Below are 9,230 nucleotides of genomic sequence, written 5' to 3'. Positions count from 1 at the left end.
CTTCACAGCAGGAAGCAGATACAGAAGAAGAGACCTCTTGTCCCTCAACATCCACACTACTAATAAGTAAGGAGGTTCATGGCTCTTAGAAAAGAGGCAGGAAAGTTAGGTAGGGGATTCGGTCTACCTGCAAAGACACTAGTCATCCTATCCTAGTCTGCCCCAGTCCACCCACAATTAAGCAAGCTAGAAGGCATTTTTAGGCTAAAAGTAACTTCCACAAAGAAACGAGTAAGCAGAGAATTAGGTACCAGTTTAAGCCAGTCACTTGCACCTGGGCAAGGAAGACCCCAACCACCTTCAACTCACCTGAGTCTCATTATAATGATAATATGGTGCATATGCCCAGAATTTCATTAATATCATTATAACAGACTGAATTCTGGGAAAGAACACGCACAGAAAGTAAATGATGAATCACTGAATCCTGTCAATCTTAGTTGTCATTCAAGAAAGCCCACCCCTCTAAGAAAAGTAACCGCCCACATCAAGTAGGAACAAAAACCCCAAAGGCTTTATTATTAGGCTTTTTGGCACACTTCCACATCTGGAGGTGTATTTTCCCTTCTAATAAAGCTTTTCTATTCTGCTGTATTTCGATGTCTTGCTCAATTCTTTGTTCGAGACATCAAGAACCTGGACAGTGCGCTGGGAGAGGATCCCCACTCTCTGGTAACAAACTCAGTCATTTGGGCTCCTGAGTTTACATTCTTGATCACTCACTTACTTATCTTCTAGATGTATGACAACCCAAAGATATTCAGTCTCTCCTCCCTCCCACCTGCCTGCCTGCCTCCCTCCCTCCCCTTATTCCCTTCACGCACCCACTCACCCACCTACCCACCTACCCACTTATCTATTCTTCTGTTCACCCGCCCAACCAGCCATCCATTCTCTCCTTCCTGCCTTCTACCCACCAATACTGAGTGGGCCCTTGAGTATGGACTGAGGATACCCCACGGAAATATACACAAGTGACAGCTCTCACAGAATCTGTGAAGTGACAGACAGAAGGAAGTATTGGACAAGAAGGAAGTATTGGACAAACTAAACAAATTGGACTAATTGTCGTAGATAACCAACGGAAGGGTAAGGTAGTGACATTTAGAGGCACATTAAATGCTAAGCTCCTAAGCACTTAGGCCGAAGTAATAGCGATGCAGGACAGGGCAAATTCCCCCAAGCTGGGGGGATACCAAGCCCTGCACCAAGGGAAGAGGGTCCTTTGACTGAGAGTGTAGAAAAATTCAAGACACACACCAAAGGTAGAGTCAAAAGGAAAGTGTATTAGAAAAGGGATAACACTTCACAGAGTGTGGTCTCCTCTCAGAGGCAGAGAGTGAGAGGGACAGTGAGAAACAGTGAGAGGGACAGTGAGAGAGACCCAGAGGGACAGAGACCATAGAAACGAGGACAGAGAGAGAGACAGAGTAAAGATGAAGAGGAATTTTCACTCAAAAGGCTAATCTTGTAATCAGCTCTTTGTTCTGCTTCTGTAGATATGCTTTGCTGCATAGGCCGCAGGGCAGGGTGACCTTTAAATTAACTAAAGACGCGTCCTCCCTTTTGCTTGTTCTGTCTAAATAACAAATGTAACTGCCTGTAACTCATAGCAATTTGTAACCATCTGAGGACAAATTAACCAGTCGACCCATGCCAAATAAGCCCTGTAAGAGCAAAGTTGCCCCTGAGCTCAGGGCCCAGATCTTCAGAGCACTAGCTTGTCTGGGACCACCGGCATAGTAAACTTGAGTTCTCCAAATCTCCAAGTGGTGCTTGGTTTCTCACCAGCCCAATTTTGCAACAATTCTGCAACAAAGGCACTGAGGGGGACAGAGGACAGAGAAAGAGTCAGAGTAAAGGTACTGAGAGGGGCCCTGAGTGTTTGGGGAATTCAATTTATATGTCATTCTTTAGTTCCTGTGAGTTATAGTTTAAAAGACTTTGTTAACCCATTTCCTTCGATATGGACATACGATGAGGAAGGGGAAGAGTATGTAGCCTGAAAAGGTATATGAATATGTAGAGCGAAAGGCCTGCTGGCAGTTCCCAGCCTTTAATCCTTAGGTTCCTCAAGGTTTTCGCCATAGAGAATGACTCTTGGTTCCTGTTTCCCCTTCACAGGTGCAGGGGGAATGGGCCGCTAGCAATCCCAGCAAAAATCTTCCTTTGTTCTGAAGGTGTCCTGGCCTGGCTGCAGGGCTGATCAGCATATTGCAACTTCTTAATTCTCTTGCCTCCTCCCTACGTTATTAGCACATGCAAAGGCACTTGAAGTGAGAGAAAATGTGGCTTGCTTCAAGAATTTGAGAAGAGTGTGGCAGAACAGAGTGAGTAAGCAAAGGATACTTGGAGGCAGGGTCAGGAAGTCACACATCATGCCCACCACGTGAGAATTTGCCAGATGAGGCAAGGAAGGTAGATATGGTTCCAAGGGAAATTGGGAGTCTTCCGAGGTTTTCATCAGAGTTAATCCAATTTACTTTTTTAAAAGAGTGCTCAGGTCATAGAGAGCAGATGGAATGCAGCAGAAACCACTTAACCCCTTATTTTAAAAAAGTAGATGCTTTTGAAGGTGGAAATTTAACAGCTCCCACGTCCATTGGGGTGAAGATGAGTCCCCTCAGAAATAGATCTCTGTTGAGGGAAGGGTCCCTTGAGGGACTCTTTTGTGTCTGTACGTGTCTCATTGACGTGGCCCCAAGTTCTCAGAAACAGGGTGTAATAGGATCTCTCAACACCCTCCCAACACCCCTTAGTATTCAGAGCTGGTCAATGGGCAGGAAGTGGTTGAATTTGCATTTCAGCCAAGGGGCCTATGGGGGAAAAATCATTGAGACAACCCCTCCTTCGACCCATTTCCTCATTTTTATTTTAACAGTGTTATTAAAGTATAATTTACATAGCATAAAATTAAGCCATTATCAGCACACAATTCGATACTTTTTAGTAAGTTGACTGGATTGTATAACTACCAACCACATCTAGTTGTAGAATATTTCCAAAAAGGCCCCCTGTGCCTGTGTGCTGTCAATCTTATTCCCACTCGCAGCCCACTAACCCCTTTTCTGTTTCTACCGATTTTCCTTTTTCTTTGCTAGACTTTTCACATAAATTAAATTGTCAATATGTGGTCTTTCGTGTCTGGTTTCTTTTACTTAGTATAATGTGTTCGAGGTTTACCCATGTCGTGGCATGTACTTAACTCATTTTTGTTGCTGAGTAATATTCCGTTGCAGGGATATGCCGCTTTGGGCTTCAGCAGATGGACATTTAGACTGTGTTCACATTGTCTTTATTACAAATTACACTGCTATGAGCATTGCCATGGAAGTATTTGTGTGCAGATACGCATGTCCAGGTCTTCTGGGTATTCACCCTGGAGTGGATGGCTGAGTCATATAGTAATTCTAAATTGAACTTATTGAGGGACTGACAAACTGCCACAGCTGCTGCACCAGCAATGTATGCCAGTTCCAATTTTCTCCAGATCTTTGTCCACACTTGATATTTTCCTTCTTTTTATTAGAGTCATCCTAGTGGGTATGAAGTGACATCTCATTGTGGTCTTGCTTTTCATTTCTCTAATGACTAATGATGAACATCTTTTTGTGAGCTTGGTCATCATTTGCGTATCTTTGGAGAAATGTCTACTCGTATCCTTTTGCCTGTTTTTTTGTTCTTTTTGTTTTTTTTATGCCTACAGCCCCAGGTCTTCCTTGGTGGTCTCCCATCCAAGTACTAACCAGACCCGACCCTGCTTAGCTTCCCAGATCAGGGGAGATCAGGCACATTCAGGGCAACATGGCCGTAGACCATCTTTTGCCTGTTTTTAAATTGCGTTGTGCTACAGACTGAATATTTGTGTGCCCCCCAAACTTATATGTTGAAATTCTGACCCCCAGTGTGATGGTATTAAAAGGTGAGGCCTCTGAGAGGTGATTCGTGGGGCAGAGCTTTCATTATGGAGATTAGTGCCCTTATGTTTTTAGTACGTTTTGAAATTGGGAGTTTGAATCCTCCAACTTTGTGTTTTGTTTTGTTTTGTTTTGTTTTGATTATTAAGATTAATTTGTTAAGATTATTTTGGCTATTCCAGAGCCTGAGGTTTTTGTCTATTATTCAAATAAGAAAATATGAAATCATCGAAGTTAGCCACTGTAAATGTTAAGCTATAAGTTAATGTTTCAAACTATGAAAAAAATTGTTTTAAAAAATGAAATAAAACCCGAAAATAAAAAAATAAATAATAAATTTAAAAATAAAAATTCCACATGAATTTTAGAATCAATTTTTATATTTTGAAAAAGAAAGCTGTTGAGATTTTGATAAAAATTGCATTGTATCCGTAGATTGCTTTGAATCTGTAGAACACTTAACAACATTAAGTCTTCTGTTACATCAATATGGGATGTTTTCTCCTTCATTTAGATCTTTATTTCTTTCAGCAATATTTTGTACTTTATACTGCACAGGTCTTTCACCTACTTTGTTAAAGCTATCCCTAAGAATCTTGTTTTTGATGTTATTACATATGGAATTGTCTTCTTAATTTCTTTTTTAGATTGTTCATTGCTAGTGTATAGGAACACAATTAATTTTTGTGTGTTAATTTTGCTCTGTTGCAGAAAAATCAGACTGGCGAGAAATCAAGCACCACTCAAAAAGTTGGAGAACTCGGGTTTATTACTCTGGCAGTCCAAGAAGAGCTAGCGCTCTGAAGATCTGGGCCTCAAGCTCCAGGGTAACCTTGCTTTCTTCATATGGCTTATCCACGCAGTTACAGTTGGCATAAGCCAATTGGTTAATTTGTCCTCAGGCGGTTACAGATGTGGGTGTTGCTATGGGCTACAGATAGTTACAGAGGATGATTTTCAATACATCTGTTATCTAGACAGAACAAGGAAAGGGGAGGGTGAGTCTTCAGTTGATCTTGAGGTCATCCTTCCCTTCAGCCTATGCGGCAAGCAAGTCTACAGAAGCAGTACAAAGAACTGATTATAAGGTTAGCCTTTTGAGTGAAAATTTCTCTTCAGCTCAACTTGTTCATTATTGCTAATCATTTCTTTGTGAATTGTTAAGGATTTTCTAGATATGGTATTATGTCATTTGCAAACAGAAGTAGTTTTACTTTTTTAAAAATTTCTTTTATTTCTTTTGTTTTGTTGAATTGCTCTGGCTAAAACTTATAGCACGAGGTTGAATAATAGTGGTGACAGTCAGCATCCTGGTTCCTGATCTTAGGGGGAAGTCTTTCAGTCTTTCATCCATTGAGTGTGATGTTAGCTATGAGTTTTCATATATGACCTTTATCATGTTGAGGGATTTTCCTTCTATTCCTAGTTTGCCGAGTGTTATCATAAAAGAATCAACAAATTTTGTCAAATGCTTTTTCTGCATTTTTTTTAGATGATCATGTGGATTTTTTTCTTCATTTTTTTAATGTGGTATATTTACTCGACTATGTTATATAACTGAATTACTATGTTGAACCACACTTGCATTCCTGGAATAAATCCTACTTGGTCATGGTGTATAATCTTTTTAATATGTAATAGGATTCAGTTTGCTGGTATTTTGTTGAGAATTTTCACATCTATATTCATAAAGGATATATTAGTCCATAGTTTTCTTTTCTTGTGGTGTCTTTGTCTGGCTTTGGTATTACAGAATGAGTTACAAAGTGTTCTCTTTTATCTTGTGAAAGCTCTTGAGAAGGATTGATATTAATCCTTCTTTAAATGTTTGGTAGAATTTACCAGTGAAGCTATCTGTCTCTGGACGTTTTGTTGTTGTTGTTGTTAGGTTTTTGATTACTGATTCAACTCTTGACTTCTTATATGTCTATTAAGATTTTCTATTTCTTCTTGAGTCAAGTTGAATGAATAATTGTGTCTTTCTAAGAATTTGTCCATTTCATCTAGGTTATCTAAACTGTCGGCATACAATTGTTCGTAATCCTCTCATAATCCTTTTCATTTCTGTAATGGTGGTAGTAATGTCTCCATTTCCACTTCTAATTTTAGTAATTTGCATTTTAATTCTTTTTTGATTCATAAAGCTAAAGATTTGTAATTTTGTTGATAGTTTTGAACAAACAACTCCTGGTTTTGTTGATTCTCTCTATTGTTTTTCTATTCTTTATTTCATTTGTTTCTACTCTAATCTTTATTATTTTTTTCCTTCTGCTAGCTTTCGGTTTAATTTGCTCCCTTTTTTTAAATTCTTTAAGTTGTACAGTTAGGTTACTGATTTGCAATTTTTCTAATGTGTTAATAAAGGCATTTATAGCTATAAATTTCCCTCTTAGCTCTACTTTTACTGCATCGCATACATTTTGGTATGTTGTGTTTTCAATTTCATTTGTCCCTAAGTATTTTCTAATTTCTTTCATTATTTTTTCTTTTACTCATTGGTTATTTACGAGTGTATTGTTTAATTTCCACATATTTGTGAATTAACTACTTTTCTTCCTTTTATTGATATTAAACCCATTCACTGTGGTCAGAGAAGATAATATGTTTTCGATCTTTTACAATTTATCGAGACTTACTAGACTTAAAGATTGATCATTTCATAAGGTATATAAATGCCTAATCACTATGTTGTACACCTGAAACTAATATAATATTGTGTCAACTATCATTGAAAAATAAAAATAAATAAAAATTTATTGAGTCTGTTTTGTGGCCTAACATATGGTCTATCATGGAGAATGTTACATGTATACTTGGAGGTCACCGTTATTGTTGGGTCAGACGTTCTACATATGTCTGTTAGGTCTAGTTGATTCATAATGTTTTTCAAGTTTTCTATTTCTTTATTATTCCAGAAAGTGGAATATTGAAGTCTCCAAATATTATCATAAAACTATTTTCCCATTTCATTCTTTAATATTTGCCTCATTTATTTTGGGACTCTGTTGTTTGATGCATATATGTTTATAATTATTTTATCCTTTTGATGAGGTGACATTTTTATTAACATATAATGTCCTTCTTTGTCTCTCGTAACAATTTTTGACATAAAGCCTATTTTACTGATATTATTATAGCTACTCTAGCTCTCTTCTGGTTACTATTTGCTTAGGATATCTTTCCCCATTTTTTCACTCTCAAGCTATTGTGTCTTTTGATCTAAAGTATCTTGTAGACAGCATATAGTTGGATTTTTTTTTATCCATTCTATTAATATCTGTGTTTTAACCAGTGAGTTTAATCTATTTACATTTAAATCATGTAGGAAACAAAAAGAAAGATTACAAATCAAAAAATATAATATTTCTGGCTTTCATATTTATGTGTGTATTTACTTTTACTGGTGTTTTTATTTATTCATATAGCTTCAAATTACTATCTAGTACCCTTTCATTTCAGCCTAAAAGACTACTTTTAACATTTTTTGTAGGAAAGAGCAACTAGTGATGTTTATCTTGGATGTCTTAATTTCTCCTTCATTTTGGAGAGACAGTTTGCCAGATACAGAATTCTTAGGTGAAAGTTTTTTTCTTTCAGCACTTTAAACATATCATCCCACTGTCTTCTGGCCTCCATGGCTTCTGAAAAATAAAATGGCTTTTAATCATATTGAGGATCCCTTGTACATGACACTCACTTCTCTCTTCTGTTTTCAAGATTCTCTCTTTGTATGCGACAGTTTGATTAGAATGTGCCTCGATGTAGATTTTGTGTTTATCCTAGTCAAAGTTTTCTCAGCTATTTATGTTTAAATTCTTATATTTTATTAAATTTGGGAAGCTTTTAGCCATTATTTCTTCAGATATTCTTTCTGGCCCTTTCTCTCCTCTCTTTCTGGGACTCTTATAACGTTGATAGACTTGATGGTGTCCCATAAGTCCCATAGACTCTGTCCATTTTTCTTCACTTTTCTTATGCACATCAAACTGGATAATTTCAATTTTCCTACCTTTAAGTCATTGATTCTTTCTTTGGCCTGCTTTAAATTAAATGTTGAACCCCCCAGTAAAGTTTTTATTTCGGTATAATACTTTTCACTTCCAGAATTTCTATCTTGTTCCCTTTTATTTCTTTACTGATGTTCTCTATTCGTTCATGACGATTCTAGTTTCCTTTAGTTCTTCATCCATAGTTTCCTTTAGCTTTTTGAGCACATTTAAGGCAATTGATTTTAAAACTTGTCTAGTAAGTCCAAAGTCTGGACTTCCCCAGAAACAGTTTCTTTTGATTTTCTCTCCCTGTGAATGGGCCAGACTTTCCTATTTCTTTGTAGGCTTTATAAGTTTTTGTTGAAAACTGGACATTTTGAATATTATAATGCGAGTATTCTGAAAATCAGATTCTCCCTACTCCTCTTCCTCAACAGGGCTTGCTTTTGTTGTTTGTTGTAGGCTTCAGTCATCCGTGTGTTTAGTGACTTTTTCAACCTAATTTTGCAAATACTGTATTCTTTGCCATATTCACAAAAGTCTTTGTTGCGTTATCTCAGCAGTCAGTGATCTGACAGCTAGAGCCAAAATGAAAAAAACAAAAACAAAAAATATTTTCTCAGGCTTCATAGATTGCCTCTGAACTATGACACTTGTTCAGTGCCTAGCCAGACTGACGACAACTCTGTCTTAGCTTTCATCTACTTGTGCAGAGGTCAAAGATCAGCTGAAGGTGCCTCTTGGATCTTTTTGGTGCATGCATTCAGGCCTGGTCATATACATTGCTCTCCAGATTCCCTGGTATATGTGGAAGACTTTCAAAGTCCTGTATCTTACTCCTCAGCTTTCTCCTTCCCAGGCTTTTTGGTCTGTCTGCTGCTTACCCTGACCATCATCCCTTGCCCCAGTTGGATAGTATATATCTTTAAATTCTTTTAAACAGATACTGCCTAGGAAGTTGTTCCAGTCCGGAGAGAGTTTCAAGTGCAGCAAAACAAAAGTAAATGCCTGAACCAATCCCTCAGAAAGTACAAGAAATATCAAACTACATGACCACGATTCTTTGAGAGCTAGGTCTTTTTTGCCCTTTCTGGTACTGACGAGTCACACCAACAATGCAGGCTACTGTTTCCACAGTTACCACTGAGCTGAGGAATGACAGATGGTGCAATACTTTCTTGCCAAAGATTACCAGTCTCTTTTTGCATTAAGCACCTCCCTGGTTGTTACATGGTTTGATTATATCCCAGACTTCCAAAAAAGTTTATTCTGACAGCCAGCTTAATGGTTACTTCAGTGGAAGGACTGATTTTTTGTTCCCTAC

General features: G+C 37.7%; 1 pseudogene; it reads right to left on the bottom strand.

The window, feature by feature from the left end:
• Positions 1–3,697: 3,697 nt before the first annotated feature.
• LOC112481617 lies at positions 3,698–3,816 on the bottom strand (annotated as a pseudogene).
• Positions 3,817–9,230: the final 5,414 nt, after the last annotated feature.

This window comes from Pteropus alecto, unplaced genomic scaffold (assembly GCF_000325575.1).
Source record: "Pteropus alecto unplaced genomic scaffold, ASM32557v1 scaffold44, whole genome shotgun sequence".
NCBI classification, from domain to species: domain Eukaryota; kingdom Metazoa; phylum Chordata; class Mammalia; order Chiroptera; family Pteropodidae; genus Pteropus; species Pteropus alecto.
The sequence above is the reverse complement of the archived record's forward strand: the minus strand, read 5'-3'. Positions and strand labels throughout refer to the sequence as shown.